The 14,348-nt window shown below is 55.0% G+C and overlaps 1 protein-coding gene across 2 annotated transcripts in view; it reads left to right on the top strand.

Moving 5' to 3' along the window:
• Window positions 1-14,348, top strand: part of TBC1D22A (TBC1 domain family member 22A) — a 428,246-nt gene that overhangs the window by 296,579 nt on the left and 117,319 nt on the right. The gene's annotated exons all lie outside the window — the stretch shown is intronic.

Below are 14,348 nucleotides of genomic sequence, written 5' to 3'. Positions count from 1 at the left end.
TAGCACCTTTTCATTTTGTTTGAGATGTTTGCTGAAGCAGAGGCGGTGCTGTGGGGGGTTTCTGCGCCAACCTTTCATCATCGGTTACAAATAGCAGGCACCATTATGTGGGATTGGGAATCAAATCTCTACAGAGTGCGAAAGACAGACGCGTGTGGCTGGTTTTCATCCCGGCACCTCAAGAGCTAGGCTTTCTACTGCAGTGAGCACAGCCCTTCATGGGCTGTGTGTTCGGGCTTTGCAGGGGGCAGCCGCCCTTGGAGGTTGATGCTGGGCGTTTCTGGAAAGGGGAGCTCTAGACGGCAGGCTTTTTCTGAGGCTGCTTCGGTCCCAGGCACTGCTTCGGGTCCCAACTTTGGTGCCTTGCCCGTGGAGGTGGGGAGGGCTGGGGGTCCCAGAGCTGCTGGGAAGGGCCTGGGGGTCTTTCTGACCAGCTGCTCCCCACAGGGCCTCAGGCTAGATGCATTCTTCCCACAGAACGGGGTGCCTGCTGGGCCTCCGTGCTGTCCAGTCTCTTATTCTGAGCCTGTTTTCGTATGAGTCCTCTAGAACGATGCCCCAAAGCTTTGTTCCTGACACCGGTTGCTGGTCAGTGTGCCCCTTGGTGGGTGTGAGTGTTGTGACTCTGAAGTCCTGTATTTTGACTTTGCTTTTCCTTCATGCCGCTTGTCTGGTCTAATGATCTCACTACGGAAATTATCACCAGTCAGCAGCCTGTCATTCGTGTCTGCGACTTGGGTTTTGCTCTTCGAAGTGTTTGGCAGCTACAGAATTTCTGGCCAGCAGCATTTGCTGGGACATAAAGCCTTACCTTGGGCTGTTTGGTTAAAGTAGCTGTCAGTCTAGTGCTATTGATCAGCTCTCTGTAATATTACAGGAAACAAAACTTAATATCCTGTAAATTGCAAATGCTCTCCATTTTTGTGATTGGTTAGGTTGTTTGAGACCCAGACCTCCCTCATTAAACACAGAGCTCCTTATAATACTGTCCCCATTATGAATAAATTAGTTATTAAGTCAGTCGCATTTTTGAGGAGCCAGAAAATGGATCGGCTTGCCCACGGTTCTGCACCACCTCCCTAAAACTCCTAATAGGTATTAAAACTTTAAGCACAATTGTGGCATCTTTATTGAGTTAATTTTCTTGAAATTAAATTTTGTCATGAATTGACTCATTTGTACCAGGGACTCATTCTTGAACTGACAGTACCCTGGTTATAAACCTCTTCATATCTTAAAAATTGGGGGTATTTCTATTTTACAGGGCCAAGTAACCATGAAATTGTATTGCATCTTTTGGCAATGAAAATACATAGTAATCATAGGAAAGCAATTGGGTGATTACTCTCCCCTAAACTGGGGTGTTTATTAGCTGAGCCATTACAGGTTTCAGTTACTCTTTAACCCCTTACAAGGCAGCTTAAAATCCTCTTGGGACATGTGTCAGTTAAAGGTTGTTTATAAGCACCTATACTGTCCCAGGCCCTGAAATAGATAGTTTATAAAAACGAATGGGCCGGGCGCGGTGGCTCAAGCCTGTAATCCCAGCACTTTGGGAGGCCGAGGCGGGCGGATCACGAGGTCAGGAGATCGAGACCATCCTGGCTAACACGGTGAAACCCCGTCTCTACTAAAAATACAAAAAAATTAGCCGGGTGTGGTGGTGGGCGCCTGTAGTCCCAGCTACTCGAGAGGCTGGGGCAGGAGAATGGCATGAACCCAGGAGGCGGAGCTTGCATTGAGCTGAGATCACGCCACTGCACTCCAGCCTGGGCGACAGAGCGAGACTCCGTCTCAAAAAACAAAACAAAACAAACAAACAACAAAAAACGAATGAGGGGCATTGTCATGAGGGTGACAAAAGGCATGGAAGAAAGGCCGATGATGCAGAGAGAGCCCAGATGGAAGAGAATGGCCCTGCTCCCCCAGGGGTCGCGTGCTCCCTCATGGATGCGTGCAGTGGCCGTGGGGAAGCCACGGGTGGGCGAGGCAGTCCCAGCTCCTGGAAGAACCCCAGCCCGTGAGAGCCAGTTTTGGGGTCCTCTGTAAAACACGGATGCCACTTTCCCTTTTGCCCCCATTTTTGGACAGTAGAAAAGACGCACCCCACCCTCTAGAACCAGACCCCACTCAGCAGATCTCTGTTGCCTTCAGCAACTCAGCGGAGTAGGTTCCCCGGGCAGCCGTGGCCCTACCGGGGAATGTGGTTCTGGGAAGGTGGAGCCGTGAGTCATTTGTGCAGAGACGGCAGCCCCCACTCCCATCAGCAAGGAGAGTTGCAGGGCCTCAGCGTGTGGCTGTGTCTGCTCTTGTACTGCAGTAAAGAAACACCTGGCCGGGCCCGGTGGCTCACGCCGTAATCCCAGCACTTTGGGAGGCCGAGGCGTGTGGATCATGAGGTCAGGAGATCGAGACTATCCTGGCCAACACGATGAAACCCCGTCTCTACTAAAAAATAGAAAAAAAATTAGCCGGGCGTGGTGACAGGCGCTTGTAGTCCCAGCTACTGTGAGGCTGAGGCAGGAGAACGGCCTGAACCCGGGAGGCGGAGCTTGCAGTGAGCCGAGATGGCACCACTGCACTCTACCCTGGGCGACAGAGCGAGACTTCGTCTCAAAAAAAACCACAAAAAAACAAAAACAAAAAAACACCTGAGGCTGGGTCCTTTGTAAAGAAGAGGTTAAATTGGCACATGGTTCCAAAGGGGCTGTGGAGGAGGCACGGTGCTGGCATCTGCTCAGCTTCTGAGGAGGCCTCAGGAAACTTGCAATCATGGCAGAAGGTGAAGAGGAAGCAGGTGTGTCTTCCATGGCTGGAGCAGGAGGAAGGCGTGAGGGAGGTGCCACGGACTTTTAAACAACCCGATCTCAGGAGAGCTCACTCACTACCATGGGAACGGCGCCGAGGAGGGTGGTGGTAAACCACTCGGGAGAGTCTGACCGCCTCATCACCACCTCCAGCATTGGGATTACAATTCAACATGAGATTTGTTGGGGACACAGATCCAAACGCTGTGTCAGCAGTGGTCATCCATGGCTGAGAGCAGTTGTGTGGGGGTGCGTGGAGCTGAATTCAGCCAGGATGAGGGGGGCATCAAGCAGGTGGGGTCAGAGGGCATTGGTAAGTCTGAGAAGTATGGCTTTAATGGGGAGAGGGAAGCTCAGATGGGGGGTGGGTGGAGCCTGGGGAGGGCGATCCCACAGTGGGCGATCTCTGCGTAGCAGGACAAGCCGCAGACACAACTCCTCACACTCCTCAGACAAAAGGAAGGGGTTTATTCGGCCGGGGGCATCGGCAAGACTCCTGTCTCAAGAGCTGAGCTCCCTGAGTGAGCAATTCCTGTCCTTTTAAGGGCTCACAGCTCTAAGGGGGTGTGTGTGAGAGGGTCGTGATTGAACAAGCAGGGGGTACGTGACTGGGGGCTGCATGTACCGGTAATTACATCAGAACAAAACAGGATAGGGATGTTCACAGCACATTTCTATACAATGTCTGTAATCTATAGATAACAGAACCAGTTAGGTCAGGGGTCGATCTTTAACTACCAGGCCCAGGGTGCGGCGCCGGGCTGTCTGCCTGTGGATTTCGTTTCTGCCTTTCAGCTTTTACTTCTTCTTTCTTTGGAGGCAGAAATTGGGCGTAAGACGATATGAGAGGTGGTCTCCTCCTTTACCCGGGTGCGTGAGGCTGCTGGGGAGGGGAGGGTGCAGGGCGGCGGCTGACTTGATGGGGGGCCTGAGTGTGGGGTGTGACTCAGCAGCAGAGGAGCAGCTGGGGTAGGCCGTGGAATGAAAAAGAACAGCAGGTTCTGACAGGACATGCAAAGCCAGGTTCTCTGCTCTAAATTCCAGTGACGACTTCCTCTTGGGGAACATTCAGGGCTCTGAGTACAGGCTCCCTGGCCTCTGTGGATCGGTGAGTGAGCAGCAGCGAAGCCGGCCTCCTGGGCCTGGGAATTTTTGTTTCCAGTTTGGTGAAGGCCCCCTCTCGGTTGAGATCCTGTTTGCCTTCAGGGCCCCGTGTACACCTGAAGCAGGTACTTATGCTGCTTTAGAATAGCTCCTCACACACATCTTGTGCAGGTGGGGAGGGGACTCCCTGGTAAATGGGCGAACGTCCCCACACTTTACGTTTCCTATCCCCTAGTGATTTGATGTTTTTTTTTTTCCCTAAGAAAAGGGAACATTTATTTTTGCCAGGTAAGTATTGCAAGATGACTTCATTTGGCTTAAGGCATTTATTAAATTCCTTTCTAGTGACATCCAAAAGGCCACTTGAATTTTAATCATTGCACTTCCACCACCCATATCCCAAAGTGTATCTTTAATCATCAGTACCCGCGCTCCTCACACAGGGCTGGCTGTAAATTGCAGGGGATGAAAGATGGTGCTTGTCTCCCTGAGCTTTGGATCTGGTCATTCCTCTCCCATTTGCCTCCTTTCCTGAGGGTCAGAGCTGCCTCACACCGCACTCGGTGGACTCCTGCTGAGAGCACGCCCTCCGACTTCACGCCCAAGGGCAGGTGCTGCGGAGGGACTGGAGTGTGAGAATCTGTGGCCAGGACACTTCTATACATGGAGGCTCCAGATTGCCTACTGTTCACCAAACAGATCTGGGTCCATTCAGGAAAAGGTTTATTTGAGTCTTTCACGAAGCCCTGGTGGGTCCATGTTCTGTGCGGCGTCCTGGGCTCGGACAGAGGGCGTTTCTGTCCTAGTTCAGTGCTTACCTGTGCATCCTTGGGCAAGCTGAGCTCCCGATCCTCGCCTCGAGGGGCTGCTGCTAGGACTGAGGACGGTTTTTCCAGTGAGGCTTGGCAGACGTTTCCTGTAAAGGGCTAGATAGTAAATATTTTCAGGCTTGCGGGCCATATGGACTTTTTCACAACTTCTCTGCTGTTGTAGCACAGAAGCAGCCACAGACGTGGACAGCGAGCGTGGCCATGTCTCCGTGAGACTTGCCTACCGAGGCACCAGCGAGCCGTGGTTTGCTCGCCCTCCCTAACCTATAGCAAGTGCCTGGCCCTGCACCAAGCACAGAGTAGGCGTCAGGCAAGATTGTCTCCCCACAGCCCTTATCACTGGTGTTTTGTCAGCTGTGGTGCTGTACACATTCTGGGCTTTATTGCCAGTCTATCATCGTTCTCCAGTTTTTATAGAAGATGGAACTGGGAGTCTAGGAGTGTGAGCACCTTGCCCAGGGTCCCTCCCTTTCATCCTATGTCACAGTGGCTTATATTCTGCCCTGCGTGAGGTACTTCGGGCTCCAGGGCCCTGCTGAGGCACCATGCGAATAGGGTTCTGGTCTGTCAGTTACCAGGCCATGCATGGCTGGAGCAGAGGCCGGGAGCCAGGGCTGCCACTGCCAGTGCACATCTCTGTCCTGGCCAGAGCCCCCATCAGTGCACTGTGGCAGTGGGGGCGCGCCATGGCTCCTGGCCTCTGGAACTAGTACCTTGCCAGCCTGTACCAGAGAGAGAGAGAGAGAATATGAATGAATGAGAATGAAAATGATGCGGGGACATTGGCACTCAGTGTCGCAGCCTTCTGATTTCCATGCAGAAGGAGCTATCTGATTGTGTTCCTCCTGTGCGCTGTGGGTCTGGCAGTGCCATTTCCGAGATACAGCCCCACATTCCAGGGGCATGGGGCAGAGGTCAGGGCCAGAGCCTCCAAGCGTGTTGAATGCCGACTGCCTCATGGGACCCCCATCTGTCCACTGCTGAGAGGGGCCACACAGACCCCTGCAGGCCTTGAGGCACGTCTCCTAGAGGGAGCTTTGATCCAGAAGCAGCCTGTTCTGCTGCCGCTGGTGCATTGTCATGGCACCTGATCCTCGTTCAGTATCTTAGGTGAAATGTCTTCATTTTATTTTCTTCAGCATGGCCAGTGCAAGCCTCGCCATCCCTGGGGAGGGTGCGTCAGGAGATAGCTGGAGGTGGGGCCTGCACTTCACAGATGTCCCTCATATCTCTCAGGACAGAGCTTGATCCTGGCCGCCTTGGGCCCCGAATCACTCAGCCCACGTGTAGTTATCAGTATCTGCTCCGGGCAGGGCCCTGTTCTTATCACTCAGGCACAGCAACGGGAAAGCTGGGCCTGCTGTCGAGGGCCCTTTTCCCAGAGAGGGATCCTGACAGCAAACCAGCAGCATCTCTCAGGCACCTTTCAGGTGATGAGGCCACATGGTGGGAGGCCACGAGAGCCAGCCCCCAGGCAGGGTGGCCATGGCAGGGGGTCCTGAATTGAGATCTGTGCTGCATGGTGGGTTCTAGTAGGTTCTAGTAGGAGGATGTTTCTTGCCTTGAGTGCCTGGGCCAGGACAGAGCAGGCAAGGGGTGTGGGGAGCAGCAGGCGGGCCGGGGCGAAGGGCCCAAGGTCAGCGCCAGGATGCAGCCGCCCCCGGGCTTGCTGGAGAGGCGCAGCACACCTGCAGTGCTCCAGGTGAGAGACAAAGTGTAGTCAGGAAAAGCCGTTGTGGGGACTGAGCGAGTGGGGGCCCTATCTAAGGTGGCAGCCCCTGCCACCTGCAGTTTCGCAGCCCACCCGGTGGCCAGCAGTCAGGAAGAATGCCATACAGGTGCCCAGGTGTGCGAGGATGTGGGGCAGATGAGGTGCGTTCATGTTCCCGGGGCTGGAGGAGGCTTCCTGGGGAGACATGTGAGCAGGGTCTGGGGACTGAGTTGCAGCTGAACAGAAGGAGGGTGGAAGGGTGCAAAGAAGGTCCATTCATAGGGCACAGAGCAGGTGTCCAGGAAATGAGTGAGAGGTGGGTTGCACGGAGGAAGAGCATTCCAAGGCTCTGAAGGTCAGGTGGGCACAGTGTGCTCTATGTGAGGTACAGTTGGGTGTGGCTGCGCCTGAGTATTTGGATGCCAGGGCAGGTTCAAGGCTGCCAGACTCACGTGGGGCCACGTGGGAGGCTCTGCGTGCCTTGCTCAGACGTTGCATTTTTTCTGGGGCAGGTGCTGGGGAGGAGCCTATCTGAGCAGGGTACGGCTCCGCCTTTCACCATCGGTCCTCATAACAGCCCAGGCAGCTGGGCACTGGGGTTGGAAGGGCATCTCTGAGGCCGTGCTGCCTGGCACTCAGCTCACCCACATTCCATTAGGGCAGAGTAGGGGCCAATTGCTGTGTCTGTCTCAGGCCCTGCCCTTTCCTGCACCCTCCTGCTGTGCCTCTGTCCGGTGCTGTGCTCTCCTGAGAGCCTCCTTCTGGCTCCTGTTGCTAGGGATTTTTGCTGGATGTAAACGATTTACTGGTTGGTCACTCACTTCCTCCACCATCTGGGTGTCCTCAGCCCTGCGTTTCCCCAGGAGTCCTTTGGACCTGCTGTCCTGGCTCCTTTGAAAGGCTGCCTCGGGTCTCCACTTGCCCTTGCCAAGCCTGGGTGAGGGTGGACAGCGTGCTCCAAGTACTGCACCTGCTGGGTCCTCTGCCCCATGTGCCAGGCAACAGCCCTTGGGGCTCTCTGAATGTCCCAGGTGCCACAGCATGGATTCTGTGGATCAGGTGGCAGTGAAACTGGTGATCGGGTTAACGTGTTGAAGCAGGAGGAGCTGCTCTCCATACATCGTACTTTCTCATGAGCCCATTAAGATTTGAGGTCCTAAGTTTTCCATGCCTGCCCGCCCACAGGAAGTAGGCATAGATCACTGTCAGCTGGGGAGGGATTTCGAAATGAGAATATTCAGCAGGATGCAGCTCGCTGCTGCTACGTTTGCAGGGAGGAGCTGGAAGAGGGGTGTATCTACTCCTGCAGAGTGGCAGTAAAGTTGGTGTCCTGGGGATTTAGAGCTGTATTTAAAGACGTGTCTGGAAAGTCCTTAGCGACTTTAAGCTTGCTTTCTCCATGTATCAATCACGTTGTGTTTTATCAGAGCATATTTGGGGCTCGAGGGCTGTGCAGGAGACGGTTTCTCCCCTCTGCAGGCCTGGCGTGCTCCAGCACCTTTGGACAGGCATGTGAAGGCCCTGAGGTCTGGTCTGGGCGCCTCCAGGAAAGACTGAGCCTCCAGGTGGGTGCTTGGGACCCCTGTCAACCTCTGTGGCCCTTCGCACGGGGCAGTCTCTCCTCTCTTTGTGGACAAAATACAGAGCTGTGCTTGGAGCAAGAAAAGTGGTTTGTATAACGTTTTCGGCCCTGACCTGTACATTTATGATTCGTAAGATCTTTGTTCTTTCTGAAAAGTTACGTGATGAGGATTGTGAACTGCGGCTGCACGGCACCTGGCTGCACACGCGGCTCTGTGGTCACCATCCCCTTGGACTCTGTGGGAAAGCGTGACGCAGAGCCACAGTCCCGGCTGCGCTCCTCCGTGGTTTGGAAATCCCATTAATGCGACTTCTCTCTGAGAAGTCAATCTGGGCCTCCCCACTCCGCAGACGTCCAGCTCCCTCCCGGAAGCGGTCGTGCAGAGGTGTCAGGCGGCACTGTGGTAATCGATAGTGGGTGACCGGTCTGAATAAATGTCCTTGTACTTGCTCCAAAGTAGACAAGAGTCCTTAGCCAGCTCCAGAGTTTGAATGGAATGGTAATGACATTTCTTGGGGACAGATTAAAGACTTCTTTTTTAATAGTAAAAACATGCAGCAAAACGAGCTCTGTTGTTAGCAGGTTAGCGTTTTGATGACCTTTTTCTCCCATCGTGTTCATTTCTTGCTCGCCAGTCCCTTACTGAGGCCCCACTGCGTGCTAGGCCTTGAACCGGAATGTTAAATAAAAAAGAAACTGCCCACCATGTGGGGGACGTGCTGTGATCTCCAACCACAGCAGCCTGTGAGCAGGCGTTACTGCTGTTTCCCCAGGAAGCTGCTGCTCTGCGGATTGGAGCGGGGCTTGGTTTTGGTCCCAGAGTCCATGCTCCTTCTGGTGGCTGCAGCCTTGTCTCCATGTCCTCCCCGCACTCAGCACTACACCCCCACAGCACCCCCAGCCTCTGATTTTCAGAGGTGAGTAAAGAAAGCAGCAGGTCTTAGTGGGGACAGCCCTGGGCGGAGGTGGAGGTGAGAAGACCTGGGCCAAGGAGGTTCCCAGCTGTGGGCCCTGGTGATGGGGAGACAGGGCCAGGGTCCCTCAGATGGACTGGCTGACACTCCCTGGGCCTTGGGAGGACGTGAGGTGTGGTCCACCTTTGGGTGTCTGTGTGTGTGGGTACACAAGGCCTTGCCCCCCAAGGAGGGTGTCCAAGTCTAAGTACCTTACAGGTTGCCGGGAGAGCCCCCAAGTGGGACAGCGGACTGTTTCTGACAGGTCACGGCTCAGGGGACAGATTGGACAGTCCCTGCACCCCACTGTGCAGGCTTCCCTCTGAGATGTGCTGCTTTGCCCTCGTGAGGGCATCTGTAGGTCACGGGCCTATGAGGTCCCTGGCAGTCTAGGAACACTTTGGGCCCCCGAGTCCCTGTACCTCCCTTAGCGACCGGTCAGGATTTGTGCTGGGGGAGCGCCCAGGGGGACACCCGTTGAGTGAGGGTGTGGTAGAGGCCGGCCGGGGACGGTTGTCACACCTGGCCCTGTGATGGTGTGGCCATGGGAGGGAAGCCAGGGACACAGTGCCACTCACATTTGAGAGCTGGGCCCTGGCATGGGCATTGGACTTGGTCTCGGTGGGACTGGGATCTGTGGATAGAAAGAACAGGGCTGAACGTGAAGCGTACCTTTCTGTCAGAGCTGCCGCAGTGATGGCGCGTGGGCCCCCGAAGCAGTGCCTGCTCCCCGCACTTCTCCAGATTTTAACTGAAGAGGAGTTAGAGAACCGTTGATGTCTCAGTTGATCATCTCCAGGGGCCCCTCTATCTCAGAGCCCTGGATCCCCTCAGATCCCAGACCAAGGCTGCGGGAAGAGCTGTGTGCCAGGTGCAGGGCCCGTGCAGGGAGCCTGGGGGCTTGTTCCCCAGGAGTGTAAGAAAGGCTGGCGGGGCTGCCGCACTCCAGGCCACGAAGAGTTCACTTTCTAGGGGGCATTTTTGCTAAGCTTTGAGATGATGTATTCATTGGTATTTTATCTGCAGTGTGACCTTAAGCATCTTGTCTAACTGCTTTAGGCTCCTTGTGGGACGAAGCCCCAGAGGACGGCTTGACTTCGCTGGCTCTGAAGATTTGTGTTTCTCCTGATCTTAGCCTGTTCTTAGTGCGAGGGTGTGGCGGAGGAGGGCTCGGGGACCTTCCCTCCCTGCTTGGAGCAATTCTGTGATATACCAAGGCCAGCCCTACCCTCTCGCTAGAAATGCATGGCCTGGGAAGATTTCTGACAAGATCAGGAAGAAAGGAATACACAAAGCCTATTCACGAAGGCTGCGTTTTTTTTGTTTTTTTTGAGACGGAGTCTCGCTCTGTCGCCCAGGCTGGAGTGCAGTGGCCGGATCTCAGCTCACTGCAAGCTCCACCTCCCGGGTTCCCGCCATTCTCCTGCCTCAGCCTCCCGAGTAGTTGGGACTACAGGCACCCGCCACCTCGCCCGGCTAGATTTTTTTGTATTTTTAGTAGGGACGGGGTTTCACCGAGTTAGCCTGGATGGTCTCGATCTCCTGACCTTGTGATCCACCCGCCTCGGCCTCCCAAATTGCTGGGATTGCAGGTGTGAGCCACCGCGCCCGGCCGAAGGCTGCATATTAAATATGAATCATACATTTTTAGGAAAATTATTGAATTGTATCTTTATGGCCGGTGATTGAAATCATAGTCCTAAAGAGTTGAGAGGATCACCTGTGCAGGGCAGCATGCTGGGCGCTGAAGGAGAGGGGTACAGAGGAGAAGTTCTTGCCTTCAAGGAACCAAACCCTCAGCACAGCTAGTTGCTGGGAATAGGTGGAGACAGCCCGGGGTGGGGCGGCGAAGGAGAGGACCCAGAGAGGAGTAGTCCTGGGGCTGTCGGGAAGCACCAGCTGTCCCAACCCCAGACAAGCGGCCGGGGCCTGCTGCCCCAGGTTGGAGCCACCAGTGATGGTGACCAAGAGGTCAGGCCTGCAGTTTGACGGGACTTTGAGAATGAACACTCAGTGGACCTCATCCTTGATGGTGGAAGAAGCTTGTCCTCTCCTGTGTGCAGGATTCAGAGCTGGGGCCTTCAGAGCCTATCGGGTGCCCTGGAGGCTGTGCGTTCTCCAGGCTCCTGCCGTCTGCCCCCACTGCTTGCCTTTGCTGGAGCTGTGCCCTGTTTTCTGCTGCAGACTCTGCTCCCATCTCGTTGTTGGGTTGCTCACGGGACCTCTGCAAAGCGCAGAGTTGACCCCAGCCCGGAAGCTAAGGGCAGCCCCTCAGTCTTTCCACACGGCCCCCTCCCCAGACCGTGTGGCTGGGTGTCCTCTTTGCAAGTTGGTGTTCCTTAAATGAAAGGAATAAGAAAAAAGCCAGAACAGGGTCCCAGTGGAGGCCGAGGTGCCTTCCGGTCCTCCCCAGGCTGCCCCGGCTCTGCTGCTGTTACTGCATTTGCGGCTCCTGGGCCTCAGCTCGCTGGGTGCAGTTGAGAGGGGAGCCCAAGCCTGGGCCCTGCTGCTGAGAGGTGTGTGTGGACCCGTCTTCTTTGCGAGGTGTGGTTTCAGGGTTTCACAGTGCGGGAAGGCTCCCCTCAAAGCACCCCCTTAGCACTTACTGGGTCAGCCCAAGCCCAGGGTCACCCACGGTTGCTGTCAGGTAGGGAAAGGGTGGCATCCAGCCTGAGGTCCGGAGGTGGAGGATGCGTCACCTTGCAGGACAGGGTGGTCAGGCCCCAGCACATCCAGTTCCTATGTCGCTTGCCGAGACGGTGCTCAGGAGTCTCTGGCCGGGGTTCCTGGTTACAGAGGTCTCCTTGGCAGGCAGAAGACAAGGAGTAAAGGATGAAGGGCATAGCAGCCTTGCCTTCCAGATGTTCGTAGTGGCTGCCACTGGGCCTGAGGAGCATGGGGCAGACAGAGCCGTGGGAAGCACTTACACCTCCCTGAGGCCGGGCCTCCCCTGCCAGCTCCTGCCCCTCTCTCCCTCCCTCTGCCGTCCCCTGTGCAGGCCCCTTCTCCAGTGCTTCTCCTGGTGAACGGAGCTTGCTGTGTTCCTGTGCAGGGTGGGACGGGGAAGGGCTGACTTACTGTTGCCCAGCTCTGGGGGGAGGTGGGACACCTGCCGTGCCATAATCAGGAGCAGTGTGGGGGTGAGGGGCCCTGCACGGGGCCCTTTGGACGTCGCGGCCCCCATGCAGGGGCACCCCTGACTGCCTGCATGCACCCTGGATTTATAGGTTCTTCTTTTAAGGTCTGGTGTAGCCTGGTAATTACCTTCATTTTTAGGTGTCCTGGAAGAAATCCAAAAAGGAAACATTAACCTAAGAATCGCTTTCAGGAGCTTGGCCTTGTGTGTCCCCAGCATGGAGAGTATTCTCCAGGTTTCCAGTCCAATTTTCTGTGACCTTTCGTTAATGGCCGGGAAGAGGAGGCCGGTGCTCCGCCTGGGTCCCCAGTGTGGCACTCACAGCTCTGCCGGGCACACGTCGTGCTCTTCCTTTCCAGGCCCTACATGACCAGGCTTGTGATATTAGGACGGTGTCCGGGGCCAACCTTCGGCTTTGCGCCACTGTTCCGGTATTGACATTTCCCAATATTAACTTCCCATCTCCCGGGTGAACCAACCTCTTGGTACTTAATTGTCGAGCACGCAGAAGTGTGGGAAAGAAGAACAGGCGCGGGGTCTGGGTTCACGTCCACATCAAGGTCCCCCGGGCAGCGGGACCTTGCGCAGATGGCGCTGCTCTGCGTAAACCTGCAGAAGCAATGCACTTCTTAGCTGGCCTCCTTCACTGTTTTCTAAAGTGTTAATTTTTAAGGTTTCGTCATGAGAGTACATGTATATTGCTGAAACTTTGAATATACCCAACCCAACTTAAATGGCCCCCAGTGGAGCAGGTGTCAGTGTCTCTTTTCCATCCTTTTCTACGAGTTTTTTGTAAAACATAACGCAAATCAAATAGTACGTAAATTTCTCTCTGCGTCTGTCACACTGCCCGGTCAGAACGCTTTCTGTGTGTGTGTGGAGTTTTTATAGCTAATGTTTGCATAATATTCTGGCCTGTGGATAGATTATAGTCTACTTAAATGTGGTGGGTGATTTTTCAGTGTAATTATGACTGAGAGATGATATGTTTGTGCTTAAAGCTTTTCCTGTCTTTAGAAATCGTCCCATAAGAGAGATGTTCAGGAGAGGGGCTGCAGGGTGAACGGGTCCCCCCGTGTTTGAGGAACTTGGTGCACACGGCCAAGTGACCCTGGGGCCCACCGAGTTGGTTTGCCGGGCAGCCAGCAATTTTGTGAGAGGGGGCATTTCTTTTTTGAGGGAAGTCTCACACTTGTCCCCCAGGCTTGAGTGCAGTGGCTCGATCTTGGCTCACTGCAGCCTCTGCCTCCGCCTCCCAAGTAGCTGGGATTAAGGCTCCTGCCACCACGCCCAGCTAATTGTTCTATTTTTTAGTAGAGACAGGGTTTCACCATGTTGGCCAGGCTGGTCTCGAACTCCTGACCTCAGGTTATCCGCCCGCCTCGGCCTCCCAAAGTGCTGGGATTACAGGTGTGAGCCACCGCGCCCGGCCGAGAGGGGGCATTTCTTTACCCTCACGATCACTGGGCATTTCCTTGTTCTCCCTCATTTGGTTAAGCAGTAGAGAGAAACACCCTGATTCTATTTTTATTTCCATGGCTGCTATTTAATTTCAAAAGTTTCCCATGTTTTTAGCAGCTGGCTGTGCTCTGTGTTTTAGGTAACCTTTTACTTCGTCTGTGGTGTCTTGGTGGGACATTTTAAGCTTGGGAGATTCCATTCAGTGTGTTCGCTGCAGCCAGCATTCGCTTGGGACCGCGTGTGAGGCATCTCCAGGCCTCTTGGGCCTGACTCTAGGAGTTTGCCTTCTATACAAAATACAGGGTGGCCACAGGAGACAGCTTCGAAGAGTAGCCAGAGATGGGGGGGGCCTGCAGTCAGATTGCAGGCCATGTGGGGGACTCAGGAAGGGCCTCATGAGGGCAGAACCTTGGGGTGGGTGGGATGAGGATGAAGTGCACAGCGGTGGAGGTGGGGGGTGGTGAGGACAGCCTGGGAGGAGCCTGTGGTCTGTCTGCCGTGCCGTGGGCAGGTGGACTGGGTTCCACTCTGACCCTGGGTGGCAGCTGCTGGTCCCAGTGTCGCTGGATGAGGAGGATGGACACACCAATGCAGTGGAGGGAGCAGGGGGCGGCAGGGCAGCCACGGGGACCTTTACAGTCGCCTGGGGATAGCAGCGCTCTCTTTGCTAAGGAGACCCTGCCTGGGGTGGGGGCTCTGGATCTTCCCCAGGGGGGTTCCATGGGTTCTGCCCTGTGGCCTGGCAGGTCATGTGGGCGGCTGGG

This window comes from Chlorocebus sabaeus, chromosome 19, assembly GCF_047675955.1.
Source record: "Chlorocebus sabaeus isolate Y175 chromosome 19, mChlSab1.0.hap1, whole genome shotgun sequence".
NCBI lineage: Eukaryota > Metazoa > Chordata > Mammalia > Primates > Cercopithecidae > Chlorocebus > Chlorocebus sabaeus.
This window is presented reverse-complemented; position numbering and strand designations above follow the sequence as displayed.